The sequence below is a fragment of the Eriocheir sinensis genome, chromosome 27 (genome assembly GCF_024679095.1).
Source record: "Eriocheir sinensis breed Jianghai 21 chromosome 27, ASM2467909v1, whole genome shotgun sequence".
Taxonomy (NCBI): domain Eukaryota; kingdom Metazoa; phylum Arthropoda; class Malacostraca; order Decapoda; family Varunidae; genus Eriocheir; species Eriocheir sinensis.
In genome coordinates, this window is record NC_066535.1 from 16,180,914 (window position 1) to 16,196,317 (window position 15,404).

Sequence of the window (15,404 nt, forward strand, 5' to 3'; positions counted from 1 at the left end):
CCCCCCCTCCCCCCGTTATAAATAGCTTCAACCAGTCTTTGTTATTAATGCACTGACGGTTGGTGTATTGAAATTAATTAGGTGACGTTTATAATTAGAGTGAGGTAAAGTGGATTGTATTGAAAGCGTTATTAGGTCAACTCCCTTTGCTGCTGCCTGTAGGACCCAATGAAAGTATTTGTAATCAACGTTGAAGTGTTTGATAATTGCCTTACCTACGTACATATTTTCTAAGCCCAGTTTCATCATCTCACCCATCACAAAAAAACTCATTCACACACACACACACACACACACACACACACACACACACACACACACACACACACACACACACACACACACACACACACACACACACACACACACACACACACGCCGAGCACCTCCAGCCTGGACGTGTGCATTGCCTCATCTGTGAACACCATCTTGCACACACGCGAGCTGCCGCCATTACTACTTGTGCCCGGAGGCTTAGTGCTGGAAGACACGCAACACACACACACACACACACACACACACACACACACACACACACACACACACACACACACAATCACTCAAGCAACCAAACAAACAAGTCAACATATAGATTCACACATGCATAAGAAGGTACATGCACAAACAAACGAACATACAATCACAAACAGAGGAACAAACGCATGATTCGCTGATGTATCCATTCATATATTCATTCATACATACACACATACATGCATATATACTTACACACACACACACACACACACACACACACACACACACACACACACACACACACACACACACACACACACTTGGCATTAACCTGTATTTGTTGTTAATTTTCTCATCGTGACCACAAATTTAGTGAAAAAAAAATACGATGCGCTTTTTTTTATGATAATGTCCGTGATTTGATAGTGAGGAATAGGATGAATGTGATGGCAAATTATTATGGTGATTGATGATAATGTTGAAGATGATGATGATGATGATGATTAATAATTGGCGAGATCTGAACAAACTACAGCCAACTTTATGTGCAATTTGATCTCAGTGAGTCTCATATACTTCTCAAACTTTTCACCTCATTTTCTGGACCATTTGCATTACACCATCACCAGAGACAGACTTTACAGATATATATAGAATTAAAACTGGGTATAATCACGCGTTACTTATGATATTACATTGGTTTATTCCACCTTTCTTTACATTTTGCGTGGACTGTGCTTCCTAGATAGACTAATGCGCTCGAAAAAACAAAGCAAAAAGACCAAGTTATTCATAGACTTGAACTAGATATGATCACGCGCTGTTTATAAGTTACAATGTTTTTTTGCCGCTTCTCTCTGCAGTTTGCCTTTGTGCTACCTAAATAGACAAATGCGCTCATAAAATTAAAAAAAAACACACACACAAATAAGACTCGAGTTTCATAATTCGTTTTGTGAAGGTTTAGTGTTTTGGTTAGTTATTTTTTATTTTATTTTTTAACAGCAAAGGAAACAGCTCAAGGGCAAAAAAACGAAACAAAACAAAAAAAACAATGATGAAAAAAGACCGCTAATCACTGCTCCTGTAAAAAAAAAAGGTCCACTGTGGCCTAAGTGCGAATTTCACAATCCAACACAGTGGCTTTGTAACCGCCCGAACCAACCTGTTCCATCTCCTACACTCTGCAATGGTTAGACTTTCGATGCAACAGCACCAGATACACAAGACACTCACCCGTATGGTTTCCTTATAATTCAGAACTTAAATACGAACACAAAACACTACACAATGATTTTTCGAAGTTTTTGGTATTAGTTTGGAGGCTTACTAACCAACACGGCGAATTGTGAAAGTGGCCCTAAGTAACAGAGGGATATAGACTCGGGGAACGTGACAAAAGCCCTCAATTGACCGGTAAAAGAGACGTCAGAGGAATATGATTGACATAACCGTAGTAGTGGCGATATAGGTTGGCTGTCACCTTTGTCGTTTCTTTTCTCTCTCTCTCTCTCTCTCTCTCTCTCTCTCTCTCTCTCTCTCTCTCTCTCTCTCTCTCTCTCTCTCTCTCTCTCTCTCTCTCTCTCTGAAAATTAATAATAACGCAACCACGAAACATTCATTTTCACGTCCGTTCTCGTCTGTGTGTGTGTGTGTGTGTGTGTGTGTGTGTGTGTGGGAAATGAAAGTGTGTGAGGGAGGGACGAGATTAAGCAGTGGGCGAGGCGTGAGGGACGGTAGACTAAAATAGAAGTGAAAGGAGTGACGAGAAGGATGCGATGGATGGGCGAGACCAAAAATAGGTGAGGAGGCGGAGGTTGGTTAGGGAGAGAAAATGGTCACAGGGAAAAAAAAGGGCATTGAAAAGATTACGGTTGTTATTGTTAGACTCTGCTGCCGCCCCTCACGTCATCTACTTACAAAGGCCAAAAATTAGATCAGTCGGGTTATAATGAGTGTTTTTTTAGGTTCCTGGTACAGAAGAAAGGTCACACTACCAGAAGGGTAAACAAAAAATACCCATGGAAAGGCCCACAACTCCCACGAAAGCCTTGTCAAATGTGTGTTTCGTTTTCTGGCCCTATGTCACAAAAAAGTGTTAAAAATCTAGAAGTTACAAATACTGAGAGAGGGACAGTGATGGCGAAAAAGAGACGGAACAAAAATGCGGTTTGAAAAAGATAGAAATGGGTCGCGGAAAACTTTACCCGATGCAGAATTTAAAAGAAAGGTGATATGTTGTTTTGGAAAGACGATGAGATAAGAGGCAAGAGGAGTGTAGGGTGTCGGACGATTAAATTATTGTAGAAAAAAAGTGACATCTAAGGCAAGGAATAAAGAGTAGAAAATGAGGATGAGTAAAGTTAAGAAAGTAAAAATGAGAGAGAGAGAGAGAGAGAGAGAGAGAGAGAGAGAGAGAGAGAGAGAGAGAGAGAGAGAGAGAGAGAGAGAGAGAGAGAGAGAGAGAGAGAAAGGGGGGTGTAGACGTCTGGCTTTCTCCCTCGGCCTTGGCTGGCTCTCTACTTCGCTTTCACGCACTTTCCCTCTTTCTCCCCCCTCTCTCTCTCTCTCTCTCTCTCAAACACGTCGTAGGTTCTTTTTTATGTAATAGAGGCGCGTGGTTTCGATCCACGGACGTCTGGGTTGCGAGCCTACCACACCTCACCTGCACCACTTTCTTAATATTTTCAATGTTCTTACGTCTCTATGTGTGTGCGCGTGTGCGTGTGCGTGCGTGCGAGCGAGAGAGAGAGAGAGAGAGAGAGAGAGAGAGAGAGAGAGAGAGAGAGAGATTATGCTTTGAGCTCAAAATCGATCATGGATAATGTTTTAATGCCGACCTTTGACTTCTACTCTCGTCCCTCTTCATTTTTCATAAATTGTTGGACCGTATTCACTTGTAAATGTTTACCACTAGACAGGTGTAAATCTTCCAGAACGTTTTGTTTCACTTACTCTCCAGTGAATAATCCGATCTTGATATTAACCGTGTCATTGAAAGGGTCGTCGTGGAAGTGACAAGCGTGAGAGGTGAAGGAGACTGATGCAAAGTCCAGCATTACCGCCAGACTTTCGCATCGTTAACAGTGCTGGACGTCAGGCCACTGGTAAAGAGCATGAAGGATTCAGTCATCAACGGGAAGGAAATAGAAGAGGAAAATATATCTATGGAGTGAGAGATAAACTGAACGGTTGAGTGAACGGATGTCAGTTTAGTCTTTCATTATTTTGTGATGCAGCCGAGTTTGAATGTATATGTATTGCCCTCAGGACAGCTTACAGTGTGTGACATTTCAGCCAGTATTTATTTAACTTATCGATGAGTGTGGTGACCTGGTAAACAGTCTTGGGAATCAGTTCAGGGTCTCGACGTATACTTCAAAGAGCCTTCCCTACCCCAGGGTGTGATGCATCTTATCATCGCCTGTACGTGTTCCTGGCAGATCTAATTAACAGTAACGCAGTGAGTAACTTCCCCTGCAATTAATTTCGTTCATATCGACACATCATTGCACAGGAGATGGTTTACGTTTTTTGTTCTGCTGTTTTGTTCTTTTGTGTTGTTATTGTCATGTTTCCGTACTAAAGTTCCCGTTTGGGTGGGCAAAATTAGTTATAAAAGAATAATGTGAAGTCGTCGTATATTGCCCCCTCTTCCTTTTTTTTTTTTGTTGTTGTTATTTCGAGTTAGCAGTGCTTGTTACTGAAACATTCAACATCCTCTCCGCCTCCTCCTCCCCTTGTACGAATTCCCAGGGACGTCAGAGGCAGAAAGTCTGAAGAGGTTGACGTTGAATTAATTAAAACCACGTCCCGAAATAAGACTCGATCACGATACTAAAACAGCCCAGCCTACCACTGGCCCGCCCTGACTGACTGCGACCCCTCCTTCCCCTTCCCTTTCCTCCCTGGCCAACCCCGCCCTCACCCAGGCCCACCGTCCTTCCCCTCACCCTGCGTTGCTCCGCCCCACCCCGCCCACCACCACGGCCCGAGCACCGCAGAAAATTGTTGCTCATTATTCAAGGGGGAACTTTTGTATGTGTTGAAACTGTGAAGATGTATCCCCCATCTCCTCCTCTCCACTGTATGCCTGCACTGTATGCCTCTCCACCGACGACTGTGTTATCTCTTATCTCGTAGTACCAGCGGTTTGGACTAGTGCATGCGTGTGTGCGTGAGTTTGCGTGTGTTTGTGTGTGGTGTGTAGTTTCCTTATATCCTTGTGTGTTATTTTGTATCATTTGAAGCAGTTACGTCGTTTCGGTGTCGTCCCATCAACAATAATGTGCAAAGTGTTATGTATAGATTCATAGATGAGAAATGATTTTATTAACATTCCTTTTCTCATATGCGTTATTACATTGTTTTATAGAAGGCATCAAGCTATGTCCGTCCTTCAATTTCTGAGCCTCTTGACCGGACGTTGGAAGGAGACAGTTAGATGTTATCCGTAGTTCTGTGGAAGGAGGGAGCATCCAGGGTCACCTACTTCCCTCTTCTTAGATAAAACGAAGAAGCGATGCCACCTAGAGGGAAGCTGGGCAATGCATCTCTCTCTCTCTCTCTCTCTCTCTCTCTCTCTCTCTCTCTCTCTCTCTCTCTCTCTCTCTCTCTCTCTATAACACACACACACACACACACACACACACACACACACACACACACACACACACACATGGGCGCAGCTGCAAGGGGAGGCTGCACCAAGTTCACTTGACTGCCGTGAAGCCTGACACCCGGGTCACGGCGGGGTCACGGAGAAAAAAAATGGCCTATCGTGGAAGTTTTAATAGTGGTTTTGATAAGCGACAAGGAAAAAAAGTGTGTAACAAAAATGACGGCAGTGACGTAAGGTGCCCGTTTAAACTTTTTGCTCTTTTCTTTTTTTTTGTCTTTTTTTTTTTGCTTGAAAGTTTGCCTCACATCTTTTCGGACCTGACTAATCTGTGAAGGGGAGGCGCAGGCAGGGGTACCGTGATGCTGGTGTGTGTGTGTGTGTGTGTGTGTGTGTGTGTGTGTGTGTGTGTGTGTGTGCCCGCGCGAGGCATTTTAACTCCGCTGCCGTCGAGGTAGATCGTTGCTAGGCGGTACAGATGTAGAGTGTGTAGCATCTGGACAGACACGGCGGGGCGGCGAGAGGGAGAGGGCCACTCTGTCCGGCCCTCACACCTAGACACCTGTAATTTACTGTCATGTGTCTTCCTTTGTATCATAGCTCGGGGCACAATAGGTGGAAATGGGTCTTTTGAGAGGCTTGGGTTTGTATATTGCTCTTTTTATGGGTGACGGTCTGGTACATCGCAGGCAGCTACTGTCGAGCGTCCCAAGGGTGATGTAATACCTCGTCTCTCGCTGCAGCTCCAAACACACGCCGTGCAGTAAGTCAGTTCACTACACCCAGAGGAACTTATTATTAGGGCGCACCCCCGATATGTCAAGCCGTCAGGAAATGAGGGTGCATTAGTGTCACTCCCTTGAGGATTATTGTGAGGACTGCCTGCCCGGCCTTCTGCTGCCTTTGCTGAGCTGAGTAGCGTCCAGGATTACGGCTGACCTTTGACCATATTCTCGTAACTGAGGAAGACTGTAATCATCTTTCCCTCCTCATTAATCTTAGGTTGACCCTAAGGCGAACATAGTCCACAGTCTCTTCACTCTTCACTCCATACACGGGCAGGGCAGAGTGAGAGGGCCTTGATTTCGCGGCCCACTCGCACAGAGCATCCACTCACACCACTGCTGTTGCCCGATCCATGTGTATTTCAGCCTCGGCCACTCACCATGCCGTAAATGTTGCTGGGATGTGGGTTGTAGTGGATGCTGGTGACATGGGTTGAATTGTGGTAGATGTTTGCCGTTGTGGTGGTGGTGGAAGCGTCGTGGGTTTGTTGCCAAGGTGATGGTGGTGGCGGTGATGACTGCGTGGTGGTGGTGGTGGTGGTGGTACATAGCTGTGGTGGCGGAAGGAGAAGGTAATTGACGAAGGGAATGGTAACAGGTTATGGTTGTAGAATAAATGGTGATAAAATGATGTGATAAATGTAATGGTGTGGTAGTGGTTATAGTGATGGCGAGGGTGGTGATTTAGGTAGTGATAATGGTGGTGGCGGCGACAATAACCGTGACAGCTGCTCTGGGCAAAGGCAGGAGCGGTAGACAGCATTTGTGGCGTCACTGTAGGAGGAGGAGGAGGAGGAGGAGCAGTACTTCACCTTTGCTTTGCCGTAACGTGATCTGGTGGGGGCCGCTTCTTGAACGCTCACATCAAAACAAATTCACGCACACACACATACACACACACGCACCCAGCTGTCCATGCACCACCACAAACACAGGCGAGGCGTACCACCGTTAGGGCCCGCAGTGCACATCGCTCATACCACGCACTCCTCCCACTCCGTGCCCCGATCCACCATTACGTTGCTCTCTCTGTAGTTGCCGAAGAAAGGTAAAATGTCCGTATGTAAAAATAAGTCAATTACGTCACCGGTTCATGCCGCTAATGTTCAGGTGTGCACCCCGCTCTGCACCTGCCAGGAGTAATTAGCGTCAGCAAGAGCACCGCCCTGCGCTGTTGGCAACAAGGGGAGTCCACGGAAGGTCACGTTCACAGCTGGTCACTTCCAACGGCGGGTTTTCTTCCTCCGAGGCTGTCTGGGTTACTTGGATCACGTCAGAGGGGACAAAAGAGCAGCTTTGTGTGTGTGTGTGTGTGTGTGTGTGTTGGCTAATCTCCTTCATCAACACCTGTCAGCACTCAGCAGCTGCCGCGACGGAGAGCGCGGTAGGACAACCCTACAACGGCTCCCGAGGCATCAGACAGACGCCCGCCACCAGTGTCACATGCCTGCCACGCAACGCCGCCGCCACACGGCAGCAACAACACGCTCACCGCCCATTGCATGCCATTGAAACAAAACCCCTGTCACATGTCCCAGGTACATGCGTGACACTACACGCCTCTCACTGCAGTAACGCCGCGGCTACCCCAGCACCCGAGACTCACGACAGGTGGCGGGGAGGCTTAAGCCGCCCATTCACGGCGAGGAGACATTGCGCGGAGCATAATCTTGTTGCAGCGATTGCTTCCTGTCCCGAGGAAGTCACAACTTTGTAAAAGCAGTTCATTTCGCATAACTAGCCGCCCGTCAATAAGTGCTCGGCTGCACGGAAAAAAGATATCATTAATGATTTCATGCAAGTGCCTGACACTGACAGTCAGCACCTACACAGAAGGTTCGGCTGCCTGTGTATTGTAGACTTATATGCAGACGTGGAAAGTGTGTGTGTGTGTGTGTGTGTGCGTGTGTGTGCATGGAGCAGCCAGGTTTTGTCTCGCTATGTGCAGTTTCGGACGCACCTCATGTTTCCAAGCTGTCGGGGTTGAGTTGCCACCTCGCTCTAATCGGCCCAACCCCACGCTGACACACACACACACACACACACACACACACACACCAGGTAAGGCAAAGAGAATGGCTTGAACACACACCCATTCTCTCTCTCTCTCTCTCTCTCTCTCTCTCTCTCTCTCTCTCTCTCTCTCTCTCTCTCCTCTACAATCACCCATATATTCATTCGGCTCCACAGAAGTAAGAGAATAAATTATAAGGGTCGGCGAGGAGTGGGATGAGAGCAAGATTTACACTGATACACCTCGCCGGGGCCTTCCACGTCCGAGGCCATAAAACTAATAAAATCCCGAGACGAGCCGGACGGGTTTGAGCCTAGGCCGTGGTGAGGGACTCGGCAGGTGAAGGATGTGGTTTATTGGGTGTGGCAGAGGCGGTGGAGTGATGCAGGGGTGTCTTAACCAAGCCGAGGTGCAAAACTTAGTGATTAGATGTGTAAATGAAGGTAAATAGTTGCTTGTCACACTAGTAATGCATGGACGTGAAAATTGTTTACTTTTTTCCATTGTGAACCAAGAATCTGATTGAATGTGTATCCCGCTCTTTCCGCTGCCTGTCCTCCCCACCACTCCCTCACACCCCCGCCGCCGCCCGCCGCCGCGCGTCACGGCGAGGAACACCGCCAGGTTATGCAGCGCTGGTGCTTGGCTGTCCACCACGCACAGCTCGCGAGGCGGCGGGAAACGTGAGTGGTTGAATCCCTCCCTCGTAACATCTTGAAGGTGGTGCGGGGGGATGCATTCAGTTTTCCTTGGGTTCTGAGGCGTAAATCGACTTTCTGCACCGCGCGAGTAACCGTCGACCTTCTAGTTACCGCGCAAACGGCCCCGTAGCTGCCGAGGACTTGTTGGTATGCAGTAACTGCCTTCTTCACGCTGCTTAGCCGAGAGTTGTGTCGAAAACTGAGTGAGGTGTGTGCAGGTGCACGGCGCGTCTCGGCCGAGGAAGAAATTAGAGATAAACTAAATTGAGAAGAAAAAATCTTATTCGTGTGCTTGCTGCCAGACCCCACGTTCAAGGACGTCTGAATATTTTCCGTCCCTTAGTTATGCATTCCCTTGTAGGCTTCTCTTCACTCCGCCACACGGTGCGCCTCGAGTCTAGCGGCAAGTCAGTCAGGACGTCAAGTCGAGCCACTGGCCATTGTATACGTGAGTCAGTCTCAAGGCTGGGCAGGGAGGGTCAAGCACCTGGCCACCCTCAGCTGACCACGCTAGGGTTGGTGACCAGGGCGTGTCTGCCGCCTGCGCCGCGCCGGGGGCTCTGTGAGGGGCGTAGCAGACAATGCGAGGCGGCGGTCACATGGCAGCAGCAGCAGCAACCGGCCGGCGGTCAGGCATGAAGGACGCCGCTCTTGCCTGCCTTTCGCCCACCTGGTGATTCTACCTGCGAGTTTTCTTCACCTGAAATGTGGCTGCCTCCGGTGAACAGGGATGAAGACACGGCCTCGGTGAGCACTGGAGGGCCCTGTTTGCCTGCTGCACCGGCGGCTTACGATCGCGAGGAGCACATCACACTGTCGTCTGAATCACTCTTGCTGGCTGGAGGTGAGAGTAATGAACATTTTATGAATGCTGGAGTGAAAACATGATGAAGACGGTGTGCGGACACGCGCTGTTACGTACATGTGCCGTGCACACACGATCAGGAGGTCGCCGCGTGTCCAGCGGCACGACTCAACCCTCAAGGCCCTGCCCCCCTGCACGCCGCCTCGGGATTACAACACGCCGCATTTATCCTCATCGCAAGAGACTCATCTCGAGCGTGTCTCCTTTTTTGTCTTCCTGAGACGCATAATGGACGTAGAGGCTGAGGGGGAGTGCAGTTGTTGCGACGTGGTCTGTGCTGTCAGCATGAATAAACTGTCAGCATAAAACAGTCTGCCTTCCGTGGGTATGAATGGCTGATGGCTGTCAAGAGGCATTGGATAACTCAAGAACACAACGCAGGGTGGTGGGAATGGAACAGTTATTGACAGAAGGAGCCTCGCCATGCAGTCCTCGCACACACGCCGCGTTCCACTGTACAGTTTGCATCACAGACCCATTCGGAGGCGAACGATGAAATAGGAAATAACGGTAACAGTGATATTGGAACGAGGGAGCTATTGAATTGTCGGAATGCAGTGAAAGGAGGAGGAGGAAAACATGGAAACAATATAAGGCAGGGAACAGAAAACCTTTCTGCTCATAATGTGCCTGCGCGCTTTAGATTTAAAAAGTTCGTCAGGCACTTAAGTGACCTGTAGATCTGTTTAATAACGTCTTGCTGTAGGTACGAATGGGAACGTTCAGTTTACTCCTGATGCAACAACATAATGCTCAATGCAATGTTTAAAGTTGACCGTTTTTCCACCAATTACTGCAACGATGACGCATGGCTCATTTAAAAAAAAAAAATAATAATAACTCCTATAAATGTCTGTGCTGCATTGTCTCGCGTGAATTGGTAGAGTATAACTATAGTTCTCGGGTTAATTATGAGCTCATAAAGCTCAAAGTGATCAACGGTACTTTTTTTGTACTGAAGGGACCAGAACTGCACTGCATATTCCAGGCGGGTCCTTATCACTGAGTTATAAAAGTATAGAAACAGGAGGAAAGAAGAGAGAGAGAGAGAGAGAGAGAGAGAGAGAGAGAGAGAGAGAGAGAGAGAGAGAGAGAGAGAGAGAGAGAGAGAGAGAGAGAGAGAGAGAGAGAGCACTGACGGAGACAAATAAGGAGAATTAAAATAAGAGCACGAGGAGGTAGGCAGAAGAGGGGGAGGTAATTGCAGGCGAGGAAGAAGAGTTGAGGGGAGGAGAAAAAGAAAGAAAAGAAGGAAGGATAAGATGAAGAAGAAGAAAAGGAAGAGAAGGAGGGGGAGGAGCTAGAGGCAGGAAGAGCAGGATGCGGCGTCGAAGAACTATAATACAGGTGAAGGAGGAAAAAGAACGGCCACTGACAGTCACCAGCGCACGCACCAAATGTCAAGAAGTCACCGATTCCAGCCTGAAGGAGGAGGAGGAGGAGGAGGAGGAGGAGGAGGAAATATGGTGTTGACGATGGTGATGGTGGTTGCGATGACTAATGATATGAAGTAAAGTGGTTGGTGGTAGCTTTAGTAGTAGTAGTAGTAGTAGTAGTAGTAGTAGTAGTAGTAGTAGTGTGTGTGTGTGTGTGTGTGTGTGTGTGTGTGTGTGTGTGTGTGTGCAAACAGGAACAAATGCTACATCTCACTGCCAAGAGTTATACCAACGTGTCATCATCCCTCCCTTTTTCGCGCCTTCTCTTTTTTTTCTTTTCCTTCTCTTACTTTCTCCCTCTCTTGCCTTCCCCCTATTACACCCTCTCATCCAGTTCTCTCCCTTCCCTTGATTCACTTATTCCTTCGCACCTCCCGCCAATCTCTCTCTTCCTCTTATCTCCTCTATACTCCCTCATTTTCCTCGCTCCCTCCCTTTCCTCTGCCTCATTCCGCCCGTTTTTTCCGTCCCTCTCTCTCCCTTATCCTTCTCTCTTAATCTCTTATTACTTCCATCCTTCTCATATCTCTCTATATCTTGACACTCATTCCCTCTCTCCACCTCTTCTTCCATGTCATCTCTCCCCCTTATCCCTCTCTCTGTCTCCTGTATCACTCACTCACTCCCTTCTCCAGACCATCGCTCCCTCTCTCCACCTCTTCTTCTGTTCCTTTTCTTTCCCTTATCCCTCTCACTATCCCTCTTATCACTCTCTCCCTTCTTCCTCTCATCCCTTACTCCCTTCTTCAGACCATCGCTCCTTCTCTCCTCTTCTTCTCCCTTCCCTCTTTCCTCCCTCACCTCTTCTTCCAGTTCCCCCCCCTGATGCCTGCGGCGCCTCCCCCAGCAAGGCAACAGGTGGCAGGTTCCTCCGGGGCGCTGCTGCTGTAAGGCGCCGACGCAACTTTGGACATTTAGACGCGTATAATTACTTCTGTTTTTGGTCGGTGCTTCTGAACGGCACTTTTTTTTTCTTTTTCTTTTCGTTCATTTCCGAGTGATAAGTTTGGTGCCGCCTCGCGCGTCGCTCATGCTATATCTGCTTACCTATAATTTCCGCGCTGACGATTATGCATGCTCGTCCTTTCTTTTTTTTTCTATCTCACTTATCACTTCTACCGCACCTTAAAAACTGTCTCGGGTCCCTTACCTGCGTGCTGAGAGAGAGAGAGAGAGAGAGAGAGAGAGAGAGAGAGAGAGAGAGAGAGAGAGAGAGAGAGAGAGAGAGAGAGAGAGAGAGAGAGAGAGAGAGAGAGAGAGAGAGAGAGAGAGAGAGAGAGAGAGAGAGAGAGAAAACAGACAGACAGACAGACAGAAAGAGATAATGGAAAACAATAAGTGACGTACTGATTCTGATTTCCGGAATGTGAGGTGGGTGCAAACAGACAGACAGACAGACAGACAGACGAACACGAAGACACACAGACAGAGTTGAAAGGAGAAAATAGTGGTGTGACATCTCCCAACGCAGTGTTTTTCTGATTTCCGGAAGGCGACGACACCAGCCCTCCGTGCCCAGGTCATCGCTCCCGCCTGACCCTTCCTGCGCTGGTGAAGAAACTCGCGCGGTGTTTGATGTCCAGAGCAGCGGAGGAAAAAAGGTGCTCTTCGCTGTTTCAAGTTATTTACAGTTCGCCGGACACCAGTTGAAGGTCACGGCAGATACACGGGGGAGAGAGAGAGAGAGAGAGAGAGAGAGAGAGAGAGAGAGAGAGAGAGAGAGAGAGAGAGAGAGAGAGAGAGAGAGAGAGAGAGAAGAGAAGAGAAGAGAAGAGAAGAGAAAACAGACAGACTGAGACAGACGGACAGCATCACATTATTTTTATCGGAAAAGGAAGACGGCAGTTTCATTGGAAAGGATAACAATGTAATGGAGAATATTGATACATATGAAGAGGAAACTGAGCTTCGTCCGTTAGGAAAGACCTGCACTGGCTCAGGAAGGTAGAGTCGTTGAATACTAGAATCCCAGATGTTTAGGAATAGGGAGGCGGTGTGAAGGTGACCGTCAATCTGTATGGATAGTAAGGCGACGTATGCGAGTAGCGGTTTGTATGGGCAATGAATTCGTGAAAGAAAATCCTCCGATGTGGGCGGCGGCGAGGAGGTCGGTGTTGTATATAGATTGAAACGTAAAGGCAGTGCCGGAGATTAGGGAGATTGCTTCGCGAGGGAGGAAACTGTATCACAAGGTTTTAGTTATGCCTTTGAGGGAACATGTGGACGGGACACCTAAAACCGTATGATCAGGACCTGGATAAAGTCCCTCATTAAGCTGCGAAATGGCGGGTGCGGGAATATTGTCTTTTATCGACCTCCAACTGTTAGGTTTTATACGGCCCAACTACCACCGTCAGGGGATAAAAACTGACCCACGTAGTAGAGCTATTTTCGGCAAAGCTGGAGGCTGCGGGGTGAGGCTTTTCCAGTACAGCGGAGGCAGGCGGCGTACTGGTGTTAGCCGACCATGAATTGTGAAAATGGTGGCGATCGTGTCTGCAAGGGCGAGGCAGTAAGGAATGTGGCGGCGGGTGGTGGATGGTGGAGGAGGTGGGCTGTGTTGGTTGGTGGAGGGGGGTGGGTCTATGTGGTGGCGGTGGTGGTGGTGGTTTGTCTAGAGGTGATGGTAGGTGTTGGGTTCGTGTATCGGTGGGTGGTAGGCGGTGGTGGTGGATGGTGATGAGTGGCGAGCTGGTGTTGTGGAGTGGGCCAAGGTGGGTTTACGTGGCTGTGGGTGGTGGTGGTGGTGTTTGGTGAGTGATGGGGCTGAGCTGTGTGGTGGAGGCGGTGGAGGAGGTTGTGGTAGACTTGTGTGGTTGTGGTATAGCTTTTTTGTGGTGGTCGTAGGTGATGCAGGTAGATGTGAGGTGGTGGGTTGGTGTGTGGTGGTGAGTTTGTGTGGTTGGTGGTGCATGTGTGAGGTGGTGGATGGACCGGTGTGGCGATGAATGGTTTTAAGTGGTGAGTATATATGCTCGTGGGTGGTGTCAGGTGGATGTTGGGTGGCGTCAGGTGGTGGGGTGGTGTGGCCTTTGTGGTGGTTGTTTGCGTGGTGGCGTTGAGGTGTTGGGTTGGTGTGGTCGCAGGTGCATGGCGGGTGGTGTGGGTGTGAGGCGGTGGAAGGCAGGTGAGCCCTGATGAGGGCGCCGCCGCCGTGCCGATGTGGTCGGAGGCGGCGGCGGCGGCGGCTGTTGCTAACCATGGCGGTGACGGAGCGAGCGGTGGTCTCAAGGTTGGCGGAGTCGCTGCTAATGGCAAAGGAATGATCATGATTTATGGAGCGACTACGTGAGGACTCGGCGTCGGAGGAGCCTCACATCAGCTCCATTTTGGCCGGGCAGCTACAGCAATCCGCTCGAGTAGGCGGGGACGCAGGAGGAGAAGGAGCTGGGAGACAGAGAGAGAGAGAGAGAGAGAGAGAGAGAGAGAGAGAGAGAGAGAGAGAGAGAGAGAGAGAGAGAGAGAGAGAGAGAGAGAGAGAGAGAGAGAGAGAGAGAGAGAGAGAGAGAGAGAGAGAGAGAGAGAGAGAGAGAGAGAGGGAGAGAGGGGGGGGGTCAGACAAGGGCCGGCAGAAGAGGGTGGGGATGAATGAAGATCACAAAAAGGATGGATGCGCCCGGGGGTGTTGGGCGGCGCGAAGGAGACCAGTCCTCGGCGGCTGACCACTCGGCAGTCGGTGCATAAAAAAAAAAAAAAAAAAAAAGAAGGGAGGGAGAAAGAGAGGTAAAAAAGTGCGATAAAATGGAAGGCTTTGGGGTAGATGACTTAGGGCGGTGCTTACGGTAATGTTCCAGAGAGAGAGAGAGAGAGAGAGAGAGAAGGGATGAGTATTGACCTGCCTTAGTGTTTTGTCGAGTTCCAATGAAGGAGACGCTGAAGAACAAATATAATGCTTCCTGGGTGAGTTGGACGGACACTTGTCGATCGCGAGGCTGTCAACACCGAACACAAGTTGAGAAAGTAAACAAATCAGGCACGCTCAAGGTTACGGCAAGGAAAGGAGTGATGAGTGTGAGGCGTGGACGAGGAGGAGGAGGAAGTTACGTGCTTCTCTCTCTCTCTCTCTCTCTCTCTCTCTCTCTCTCTCTCTCTCGACGCTATCTCTGGCCGGGAGAGGGGGGGGGGGGGTATGACTGTTGGTGATTGGACTCAGTTGTTGCTGGTGGTGTTTGTGTTGATATGAGCTGTACTGGTGGTGGTGGTGGTGGTCATGATACGATAATAAGTACACAAGTATCACACAGGTGGATATTCTCTGCATCCATGAAATCGGCTGCGATGTGTTACTTTTCTTTATGTGTTCGTGTGTGTCCAAGTATTTCCTTTTTTTCATTGATCTCCATAAACATGTGGCTTGTCTAATGCAGCCTGAAAGGTAAGCCAGAAAATGTAAAAGGAAACCGAGCATTGTACATCCTTTCATCATTATCTTATTGCATCCATCGCTGTGAGACCCAAGCCAGACAGACAAACCTTGGGAGTGGCTGCTGAGATAAGTGCAAACACAG